Source organism: Sinocyclocheilus rhinocerous, unplaced genomic scaffold (genome assembly GCF_001515625.1).
Source record: "Sinocyclocheilus rhinocerous isolate Xijiao unplaced genomic scaffold, SAMN03320098_v1.1 scaffold3307, whole genome shotgun sequence".
Lineage (NCBI taxonomy): Eukaryota > Metazoa > Chordata > Actinopteri > Cypriniformes > Cyprinidae > Sinocyclocheilus > Sinocyclocheilus rhinocerous.
Genome location: NW_015642050.1, coordinates 9289 through 20547, shown reverse-complemented (window position 1 = coordinate 20547; position 11259 = coordinate 9289). Strand labels below are relative to the sequence as shown.

General features: G+C 41.5%; 1 pseudogene; it reads left to right on the top strand.

Moving 5' to 3' along the window:
* Positions 1-9318, top strand: part of LOC107755380 (IgGFc-binding protein-like) — a 15227-nt pseudogene extending 5909 nt beyond the window's left edge.
* Positions 9319-11259: the final 1941 nt, after the last annotated feature.

The window sequence follows — 11259 nt, the reverse complement described above, 5'->3', positions numbered from 1 at the left end:
TTTTTTTTTTTTTTTTAGAATTCGAATCAGGACTTAACCCATCACATGTCTTTTGTTTTGTCAGGTGTTCAGTGTACCGTCCACAGCCACTATGAGCCCTGTGGCTCTGGTTGTGAAGTCACCTGTCATAGTTTGACTCCTCCCGCTGGCTGTCGTAGCCCCTGTATGGAGGGCTGTGTGTGTGACGAGGGCTACATCAGGACTGGGGACCGCTGCGTCCCCTTCTCTCAGTGTGGGTGTCTCTATGGCAACCGCTACTACTTGCTTTACCAACAGTTCTATCCTGGCAGTAACTGTGAGCAGGTGTGCACTTGTTTACCGGATGGCCAGGTATGAAGACGCACTAAAGTGAGGCTGTACTTCGGTTTTAGAGTTGGATTTGATTTGTGCTTGTTTTAAAGGGGTCATATGATGCGTTTTCATGTTTTTCTTTTACTTTAGTGTGTTTTGTAGCTGTTTGTGCATGTGGAGATCTGCAAAGTTACAAAGCTCAAAGTCTCCCACAAAAGGAATTTTTCTATCTAAAAGGCTGATCCAGACTGCCCGAGAACGCCTTTATTAAATTCTCCGTCACATATCTACTTCACTGTGGAAATGGTTGCATAATACCACACAAAGAAAGAAGGCATGGTTTCAGCCGTATGAGCGACATTTGACTCTTGAGTCAGGGGGGGCAAGAAAAGAAAAAAAAATAAAATTAATATAAATTAAATAAATATAAAAACAATGTTTTTTCGGATGCAAGCATCAAAACAATGCCCTACCGTATTGCAACGCATCAAAGCAGTCAATCCAACACCGTCAAGAATAACTTGAAGAGGTTGCCACCATTTAGTAAACTGAACTAGCTTTGGCTCTTGCTGCTGACTTGAATGGTGTGCCATTCACTTGAAATGTTTCAGTTTTTGAATCGTTACCAAAGGCGAGACACGTGAGGAAAAAAATAAACCAAAACTGCACTTAAAAACTGCGGCGCTTTCAGCGGTGAGTGAATTCTTACAAAACGTTTCTGATTGGCCATTGCGGTCAAGAAATCAACAGATGTGTCTGTGATTGGTTACATTGCTCAACGCTGCAAAAACACGTTGAAGGTATTTAGCGCTTGGCTAAACTGAAGCAGGGTGACATCAGGGATTCCATGACTAACAATTTTATTATTAATACTAAACTATTATCGCCCATTCAGGTATAGCTGTAGTGTTGATGTTATTCTATTACACCCAGTACACAAAATAATGAGCTTTGAAAATGGCATCATCTGATCCCTTTAAGGAATCGGTCTCTTTCTGAGTTTCTCAGTCATATGAGAATTTTATTTCATTGCTCTTTTGAAATGAGTTCAGTCTGTTCTGTTTATAACATGTATTTTTTTTGTTGTTTTTTTTTTTTTGTATGACCCTAACACGACACCATTCCCACAGATCAATGGGGTTCTGACTAATCTTCCATACAGTTCAAACAGTTTAAATGGCTCCTTGGTCCAGGCCTATAAGGACGGTGGTAACTATGTCATCAAGACTGGCTTTGGTCTCAAAGTAACCTATGACCTGTCTTACTATGTCACTGTTACCATCCCCGGCAACTACCGCTGCAAAACCTGTGGACTCTGCGGCAACTTTGACGGAGACCCTTCCAATGACTTTAGGCTGCCAGACGGCAATGTTACACAGGATGTGAATATATTCAGGAGAGCCTGGAAAGTGCATGTCCCCGGAGTGGTGTGTGAGGACGGATGTGAAGGCGACGCATGTCTGGACTGTAATCCTCGACTGAAAGCCGTCTTTGAGAAGCCTCCCTACTGCAGAGTTCTGGTTGACCCCAACGGGCCGTTTGCCGCCTGTCATACTGTGGTGAACAGTTCAGCTTATCTGAATGATTGTGTCTTTGATGCTTGTGCTTCTGACGGCAACAGCAAGGTGGTTTGTGACAGTGTGGCGAGATATGCTTTTAGTTGCCACACAGCTGGGGTCGGTATCCAAAACTGGAGGACAGACTCTTTTTGCCGTAAGTGTGTGTTTAGATATTTAGTGATAATTATCTATCACTCTCTGAAACTTAAGTGACTGTCTTTTTTTGTTTTTGTTTTTTTCTTCTCTTCTAATTCAATGTATTCCAGCAATGTCATGTCCCACTCACAGTCATTATGAGCTGTGCTCAGACGTCTGCTCTGCTGCCTGCCCTGGTCTGACTGCAATAGTCCAGTGTTCCAAAACCTGCGCAGAGGGCTGCACTTGTGATAATGGTTATCTTTTTGATGGCCAGCAGTGCGTTGAACACCAGCAGTGTGGGTGCTATGATCAGGGACACACGTATAAGGTGGAGTGATGGCTTTGAGTTTACTGTAGGGACTTTGGGTGTGCGTGCATCTTAGCTTTTCTGTGAGTGTCCATCTGCATTGCTTTGCATTCTCACATTGTGTTTTCAGGCTGGAGAGGTGGTTTACCTGGGCAACTATAAGCAGATGTGTCAGTGTGATCCTGGGAAGGGACTTACCTGTGAGGGTAAGATGTTACTCCTGCACTTGAATCAGACATTTCCATTTAAACAGCCTCGTTGTGTTAATGATTCTGACTTTCCTCTGTCAGGTGGATGGTTTACGGTTTTATCTTCCATTTGATCTTCATGATGGCCGTGTGAGGGTGCGACAGAGTGGCAATGCTGCTCTGTTGGAAACCGACTTTGGTCTGCGTGTCTCTTTCAACTGGAACTCAAGGGTTCACCTGCATCTGCCCAGTAGTTACTATGGAGTTGTGTGTGGCCTGTGTGGAAATTTCAACGGTAATGGTGAAGATGAGCAAAGAGACCCTTCTGGAAACCTTCTGCCAAGTCTGTACCAGTGGGCAAAGAGCTGGAGAGCAGAAGACCGTGTCACATCTGCGTGTCACGATGGCTGTGAGACCGACTGCCCTGTTTGCTCTCGTGACCTACATGCCCTCTATGAAACGGACACTTTCTGTGGTGTCCTGACATCAACGGGCCAGAGTGTCTTTAGTGCATGTCATGCTAAAGTGAACCCACAGGCGTTCCAGCAAAGCTGTGTGTATGATCTGTGCTTCAATAACGGAGACCGAAGACTTCTCTGTCAGGCTCTGGAGACTTATGTCGATCTGTGTCATCAAGAGGGTGTCATCATTACAGATTGGAGAGGGATATTCAATTGCTGTAAGTTTGAAATGCTCAGTGCACACGTTTGTTTCCTTAAATTTAACCATGAACCTCTTGTTCTTCAACAGCTATGAGCTGCCTGCCCAACAGTCATTATGAGGCCTGTGCGTCTCCGTGTCCAGCGACGTGTCCGTACCCAAATCAGCAGCTAAATTGCACAGATACCTGTGTGGAAGCCTGTGCGTGTGACAGCGGATTTGTCCTCGGCGCTGGCACTTGTGTGCCCACCAATCAATGTGGCTGCTTCTACAAAGGCGCTTACTACCAACTAGGCCAAACTTTCTGGGCTGATGAAAAGTGTCATCAGCTTTGCAAATGTGACCAAAGTTTGGCTGTTGTGTGTCATGAATCGTCTTGTGCCCCTGATGAGAGCTGCTTGGTCATTAATGGAATTCGCGGCTGTCATGCAATGAGCTCCGCCGTATGTGTAGCGGCAGGAGACCCACATTACAGCACATTCGACGGACTCCATTTTGACTTCCAGGGCACATGTGTGAATCAGTTGGCAGCCCTGTGCATCGATAAAGATGGTCTGGTACCTTTTAATGTGACCATTCAGAATCATCATCGTTGGAGCAGCGCAGTGAGCTTCACCAAGATGGTCAATGTGACTGTGAATGGGTTCACCATCACATTGACCAGCGAACATCCGTATCAATTACTGGTGAGTACGGTCACACAATATGCACCTTATACACACTAGTAGGGCAGAGAACCGTTCTTATTCAGAACTAGTTTCATCAAGACAAAAACTGATGTTTGGTTATGTTTTTGGTTCACACACTTGTTTACAGTATTTTAGCATGGAATATCATGCTAAAATACTGTTTGCTGTGCTACTCTACCGTGGCACTGTCAATATCATGCTGTTAGTAGATGGTGTTGACACTGCTGAAGTCTTACTGCTAATGACATTCGTGAGGTGGCTCTTTGAAGTGAATCAACTATAAAACAATTTCACATACAGCTTGAAAACTTACTGATATATTTAGTGGGAAAATTAGCCTAAAAATTACACGCCAAGCGCCAAGTCCCAAATTTGTATTGAGAATAGTTTGTCAACAAAATGGAAGCTTTAAGTTCTCCCAGTGGTTTTCCACTAAAATAATAGCTCCGTGGTTTAAAGGTGACGTATGTTTCTGCTCTGCTAGTATCTCTTAGCGAAATTACAAAAATAAAGAATTTTCAAACCACCTTTGCAAACACCCGTTTCACGTGTTGTGCCACCCCCTTAGACATTACAATCTCAGCTCTTACGGGTCTATAAAACTGAAGGCATGTCTCTGTAGGTAAAAGTAGGCTGCTTTCAATAAAAGGTCCAACATATATTAGCTTACCTATCAAGAAGGAAACTACAAGTTTGGCATATCAATCAAAACCCAGTTTTTACCCTTGTTTTTACCCAAAATACAGTCGGTCTCTATCTTGGTTAGTCTTGGAATTTTAGCTTGCACTTCTGCAAGTGAATATTGGCTAATTTTCTTTTTCTCTTGTAACGCATCAACCATGGTCCAAAAATAGGCCAATTTACTTTTTCCTCTTGTAACGCATCAGCCATGGTCCCACACCGGCTAAACACCCTCTGGCTCAGCCTGCTACAGTATCAAACGCTCGCTACTGGTCGAGTTGGAAAGTGATTGACAGATTTGAGCGGACCGATCTCAGATTCGATGGTGCCCAGGAGGCTCAGTGTTTGTACTTTTAGGGAGATAAATCCATGAATGGTACATTTGGTGGTCAATGAACAAACTTGGTTAAAGGGATAGTTCACCCAAAAATTGCTCACCCCCACGGGGTGAATGAATTTTTTTCCTCCTTTTTGAACAAGATATTTCGAATGTTAACCAAACAGATGCCATTGATTTCCATAGAATCGCTCGCTACTGGTCGAGTTGGAAAGTGATTGACAGATTTGAGCGGACCGATCTCAGATTCGATGGTGCCCAGGAGGCTCAGTGTTTGTACTTTTAGGGAGATAAATCCATGAATGGTACATTTGGTGGTCAATGAACAAACTTGGTTAAAGGGATAGTTCACCCAAAAATTGCTCACCCCCACGGGGTGAATGAATTTTTTTCCTCCTTTTTGAACAAGATATTTCGAATGTTAACCAAACAGATGCCATTGATTTCCATAGATATTTTTTTTTCTCCATACTATGCAAGTCAGTAGCTATCATTAACTATTTTAGTTACGTTCTTCAAAATATAATTTGTTAAACTGGAGAAGAAAAAACAGATTTAAATATTTGAAGCATTACCAATATTAATAGCAGTCTTTAATTACTTATTGTAACTTAATTTTCACTGTACAATAGCATTAAACTTAAGCTTTTTTACAATTGCGGTTTTATTATTATTTTATGTATTTTTTATGTGTTTTTTTTTGTTTGTTTTTTTTGTTTTTTTTCTGTGGTGTAAGTGTCTCATGGGCTGTATTCAGATTGTGCCCTAACCTACACAAAGTGTTTGATACTGTATAACCTGAAATATGGGCTCTTTTGTGGTAGTAATCTAATGGTGTTTTTTCTTTTCTCTTTTTAGTTTGATGGCCAGTTAGCAGAGCTTCCTCTTTTGATGCAAGATGTGTTTGTAGTTGTCCGCAGCGGTAACATTGCTGTGTTGAAGACAAACTTTGGTCTCCAGGTGACCTTTGACTGGTCCAATGTGGTGAGGGTCACTTTACGTGACAATTACAGTGGTGCAGTCTGTGGACTCTGTGGAAACTTCAACGGTGTTGCTCAGGATGACCTTGCAATGCACAATGGTATGATGGCACCCAATGCCAGTAGTCTGGGACAGAGCTGGCAGGTTGCTGCAACACCTGGCTGTTCCTCCGCTGGTTGTGTTGGCGCTGGATGCTCAACCTGCACTGCGACCCAGAGGGAGAACGCCCAGCGCTACTGTGAGATCATCACAAACCGGACAGGGCCTTTCAGAGAATGTCATGCGCAGATTCCAATGTGGTGAGGGTCACTTTACGTGACAATTACAGTGGTGCAGTCTGTGGACTCTGTGGAAACTTCAACGGTGTTGCTCAGGATGACCTTGCAATGCACAATGGTATGATGGCACCCAATGCCAGTAGTCTGGGACAGAGCTGGCAGGTTGCTGCAACACCTGGCTGTTCCTCCGCTGGTTGTGTTGGCGCTGGATGCTCAACCTGCACTGCGACCCAGAGGGAGAACGCCCAGCGCTACTGTGAGATCATCACAAACCGGGCAGGGCCTTTCAGAGAATGTCATACGCAGATTGATCCCAGATCTTACCTAGAGGATTGCATATTCGACCCCTGCCACTTCCAAGGACATCAGGTTGTGTTGTGTGACGCAGTGGCAGCCTATGCATCTGCTTGTCAGAGTCAAAATGTCACGGTTCACCCATGGAGAAATGCCACATTCTGCCGTAAGTAACTACTATTACTTTATCTTTTTTGGTTGTCAGCTACATAAAGCTTGTTTTGAAAACCTGAGCTCTTGGGGGGGGTGTGTGTGTGTGTGTCCCATGCGGGTGAGTTTGTTTGCTGTTCAATGAGTCAACTGCAATATTCTTCAAAATATATTTTATGCAGAAGAAATATGCATACAGGTTTGTAACAAAATGAGTAAATTCTCTTTTGGGCTAACTATTCTTTTAGGCTTAAGTACACATTTTATATCCTCTTTAATAAATACTGAAATGTTCATTGTATTTCCATTACTGAAAAATGTTATTAGTAGTTTGTTAACAACACTGGTCAAAAGACAAACTGAATGAAATAAAAATGAATACGGTCTCTGATCTATCACAGCTCCATCCTGCCCACCCAACAGCCACTACAACCCCTGTGCTCCAGGCTGTACCGAGACCTGCGTTAATCTCTCTGTGCACAACTGCAGCAGACCCTGTGCTGAGGCCTGCCAGTGTGATCAGGGTTACATCTTGAGCGGCCAAACCTGTGTGCCACAAGCAGAATGTGGCTGCTTCTATCGGGGACGCTATTATAACAAACACCAGATGTTTTACACCCATGAGCAATGCTTAGAGCGTTGCGTGTGTGGGCGAAATGGAACGGTTTCCTGCCAGAAATCAAGTTGTGCTCCAGGAGAAGCTTGCAGGGTGGTGGATGGAGTATTGGGATGCCACCCTGTCAGTTATGGAAGATGTGTGGCGACTGGTGACCCTCACTATTTTTCTTTTGATGGCAGAATTTTTGACTTTCAAGGAACATGTGTTTATACACTCGCTAAGGTATTTGATCAGGGCAAAGGATGGCTGGTGAATTTTTCTGTGGACTCCAAGAATGAGCAGATTGGAAACCGAGGGGTTTCTCTCGTCGAGACCTTGACTGTGACTGTTTACAACCTGACAATCAGCATCAAACGAGGTGAACGCTGGAGAGTCATCGTAAGTCTTCGCCTCAGATTGTTTTTTTTTTTTTGTTTTGTTTGAGTAAGAAATTGTAAATTTTATTCAGCAAGGATTAAACTGATCACTTAAGATTTGTTGAATAAAAAGGACAATTTAATGTGTATATATCAGTTTCCACAAAACTAGTAAGCTGCTCAGCTGTTGTCAACACAAATATTTAGATAAATATATAGAAAAAAGTGTTGTATCTTGTGACAAGTCTGGAGTAAGGGCTACTGAAAATTCATCTTTGCCATCACAGGAATAAATTTTATTTAATATTTTAAAGTTTTAAAATATTAAAAATATAAGTTTATTTTTAGTAATTTCATAATTGTTTTACGGTATTTGATCAAATGCAACCTTGGTGAGCATAAAAATGAAACCATTTTACCAACTCCAAACTTTTGAACCGTATGCGTGTGTGTATACTGCAGTACAGTAAGATTTTCTTAACTTTTACCTATTAAGAAATTAACAAGTTTGTTACTTAATTTCTTTTGTATACGTTAAGAAAATCTTGGGGAAAAATGCATAATGCACGTGGCGATGATGATGATGATAATAATAATAGAAAAATTAAGATGAAATGTTGCTGTTGGTTCTCTTTGACAGGTGAACAATGAATTTGTCACCCTCCCTTCATCTTTTGGCCATCAAGTCACCATTAACCGGGTTGGTCAAAGTGTCCAAATGCAAACCGATTTTGGCTTGAGAGTTCTGTATGACGCCAGTTACCACGCAGAAGTCCATGTACCCTCAAACTATCAAGGCCACATGTGTGGACTGTGTGGAAACTACAATGGCAACCCAGCAGATGACTTCTTGTTGCCCAATGGCACACAAAGCACCAGTGTCAATGCATTCGGACAGGCGTGGGCATTGCCAGCAACTGGTGTTCAGAGCGGAGGTGCAAGTTCCCCGCAGCAGTGCGATCAGACCAAAGCTGAGAGTTACCGCAGAGGTGATGCCTGTGGCCTTATGGCAGCTGTCACTGGTCCCTTCAGTGCCTGTCATGATCGAGTGAATCCTGAGCAACATGTGATTAACTGTGTATTTGACATGTGTGTTATGGATGGAGACGGAGCGATGCTGTGTGAAAATCTTCAGGCTTATGCCATTATTTGCCAACAAGCCGGGATACAAATCATGCCATGGAGAAATAGTTCATTCTGTTGTAAGTTACGCCTTTTATGATTAGTTTTTGTTTTTTTCCTTGTTTTTACATTGAAACTTAACATGGAAGGCTGTCAGTGTGATGAAGGTTGGCTCTCAGATGGTGACGCGTGTGTGCCTGTGGGAGACTGTGGATGTGTCCATAATGGCAAATACCTAAAGGTGAGATTGAATGCTTTTCATAAATATCGATAATGATAAAAATGATTACGGTCTAATATGAGCTGCTTCTCCACTTTATTTTTATTTATTTTTTTTAAACCGACTTTAGAAGTTCTGATTCTCCTAATTAAATGGCAGCCATTCTAGATGCCTTTTTCAGAATTATTTCGTGAATTATTTCCTTATCCATTGTTTAGAATATTTTTACTAACGTAAAACATTGTTCAAGCTGAAATGCACTATTTCTGCAGAGTGATAAAAAATGGCATTATTCTACTTATAATTATGGCTAAGATAATTAGCCATAATCTTAGCCATATAACTATTTTCTCTACTCTTTTAGGTTGGTGAAGTCTTAGTGACTGACACCTGCAACATGAAGTGTGTGTGTCGTGTCACTGGGCTGCTTGAGTTAAAAGAAATTTAGTGTGTTTTGACATGCTGTTGACATGAAACCGCTGAGAATGTATTTCTCTCATTAAAACAGTTGAATGGAAAGAAGGTCTCGTATCCCATCATGCCTAAAGAGGGAGTGTCAGTCTCGTACAGAAATGAGGCTGTGATCATTGAGAAAATGTCTACCATGAGACTGACTTACACTCACACTGAAGGGATTGTGCTATCCATTAGCAGAGACCTGACAGACAAAGTTTGTGGTGCTTGTGGCAACTTTAATGAAGTCATTGCAGATGATATGACAACTTCTGATGGGAGAAACTCCTCTATAATGTCTGTGGTTATATCATCCTGGCCGGCTCAAGACTTCTTTACATGGTATGTGAGTGCATGTGTATGCATATAATTATGCTACCTTCATCGACATTGCAAAACAAATGTATCATATTCTGTCAAATATCAGTGGCTAACCTATTACTCCTCACATGCTTTTATTACAGTGTGTAACAAACCTGGAAGAAAGACTTTGCTCACACTGATTTCCATCTAATATAGGAGATGTAAATTGTATTTATTGGGTTTAGAATGATGCTTTGGTGTAAACTCAATGCTTTTAGTCTGATCTTGTTACTGCACTTTTACGAATTGAAATTATGCACATTAAAATACACCTCTGAAATCTTCCTCAAATTGTGTAGTATTTATACGTTTTTCATCTTGATTCGGCATGCACAAAGCCCCAGTATGGCAGCAACCAGCAATGAACATCTTGGTTTTTGACACGCCGACCATAGTATATGGATCCTCACGTGCTTTTATTACAGTGTGTAACAAACCTGGAAGAAAGACTTTGCTCACACTGATTTCCATCTAATATAGGAGATGTAAATTGTATTTATTGGGTTTAGAATGATGCTTTGGTGTAAACTCAATGCTTTTAGTCTGATCTTGTTACTGCACTTTTACGAATTGAAATTGTGCACATTAAAATACACCTCTGAAATCTTCCTCCAAAATTGTGTAGTATTTATACGTTTTTCATCTTGATTCGGCATGCACAAAGCCCCAGTATGGCAGCAACCAGCAATGAACATCTTGGTTTTTGACACGCCGACCATAGTATATGGAATTTATCAAATAAAATCATAAGATTCACCATAAAATGTAAGTTTTTGGATTCCAAATATATTGGCAAGTTTTATCAGTAGTATGTACAGATTTCTGATGAACATGCATAGATAAATTTCAGAGTAAGATCCAGTATATACCAGAGATGCCCAAACTTTTCACTGTGAAGATCTAAAAATCAAACTGGATTCAGGCGAAGACTAATAGGGACTTTGCTTCAGGGCAGAGGGCCAAAAGTAAATGTTTCATATCTGAATTTATTAATGTAGATTTTTTTTTTTTGTTTGTTTCTTCCCTCAAAAATCAAGTCCAGTTCTTGTATATTCTCTCTACATTTCGATGAGAGCAAAAAGAAGTGCTAAAACAAATTTTAAAGTGAAGATTTGCTCATGGGCCAACTTTGGCGCACAGGCCTTGGTTTGGGCATCTCTGCTCTATACATTGTCTATACAAACTCAAAGAAATGTTCTCCTTTTATTCAGCTGCTTTTATTTAATGAATACCGTGACTAAATATTGATATTATATGGGAAAATATATTGTCATATTTCCGGCCAAATCACCTGGGGCCTGATGTATAAACGTTGCGTACGCACAAAATGGGCATGGAAATGTGCGTACGCAAATTTCCACGCACATATCGGGATTTATAAAAAAAATAAACGAAGCGTAAATGTGCGCACCGTACGGACACTCTAGACCAGGGGTTTTCAACCTGTGGGGCGTGCCTGTCAAGGGGGGCGTGAGCATCAGTTAATTCAGAGACGTTCCCTTGAGAATTTATGAATGAGTTAACAAATCTTTAGCCATCCACTAGGGGGCAATCTGACTCCCACTGCTAGTCG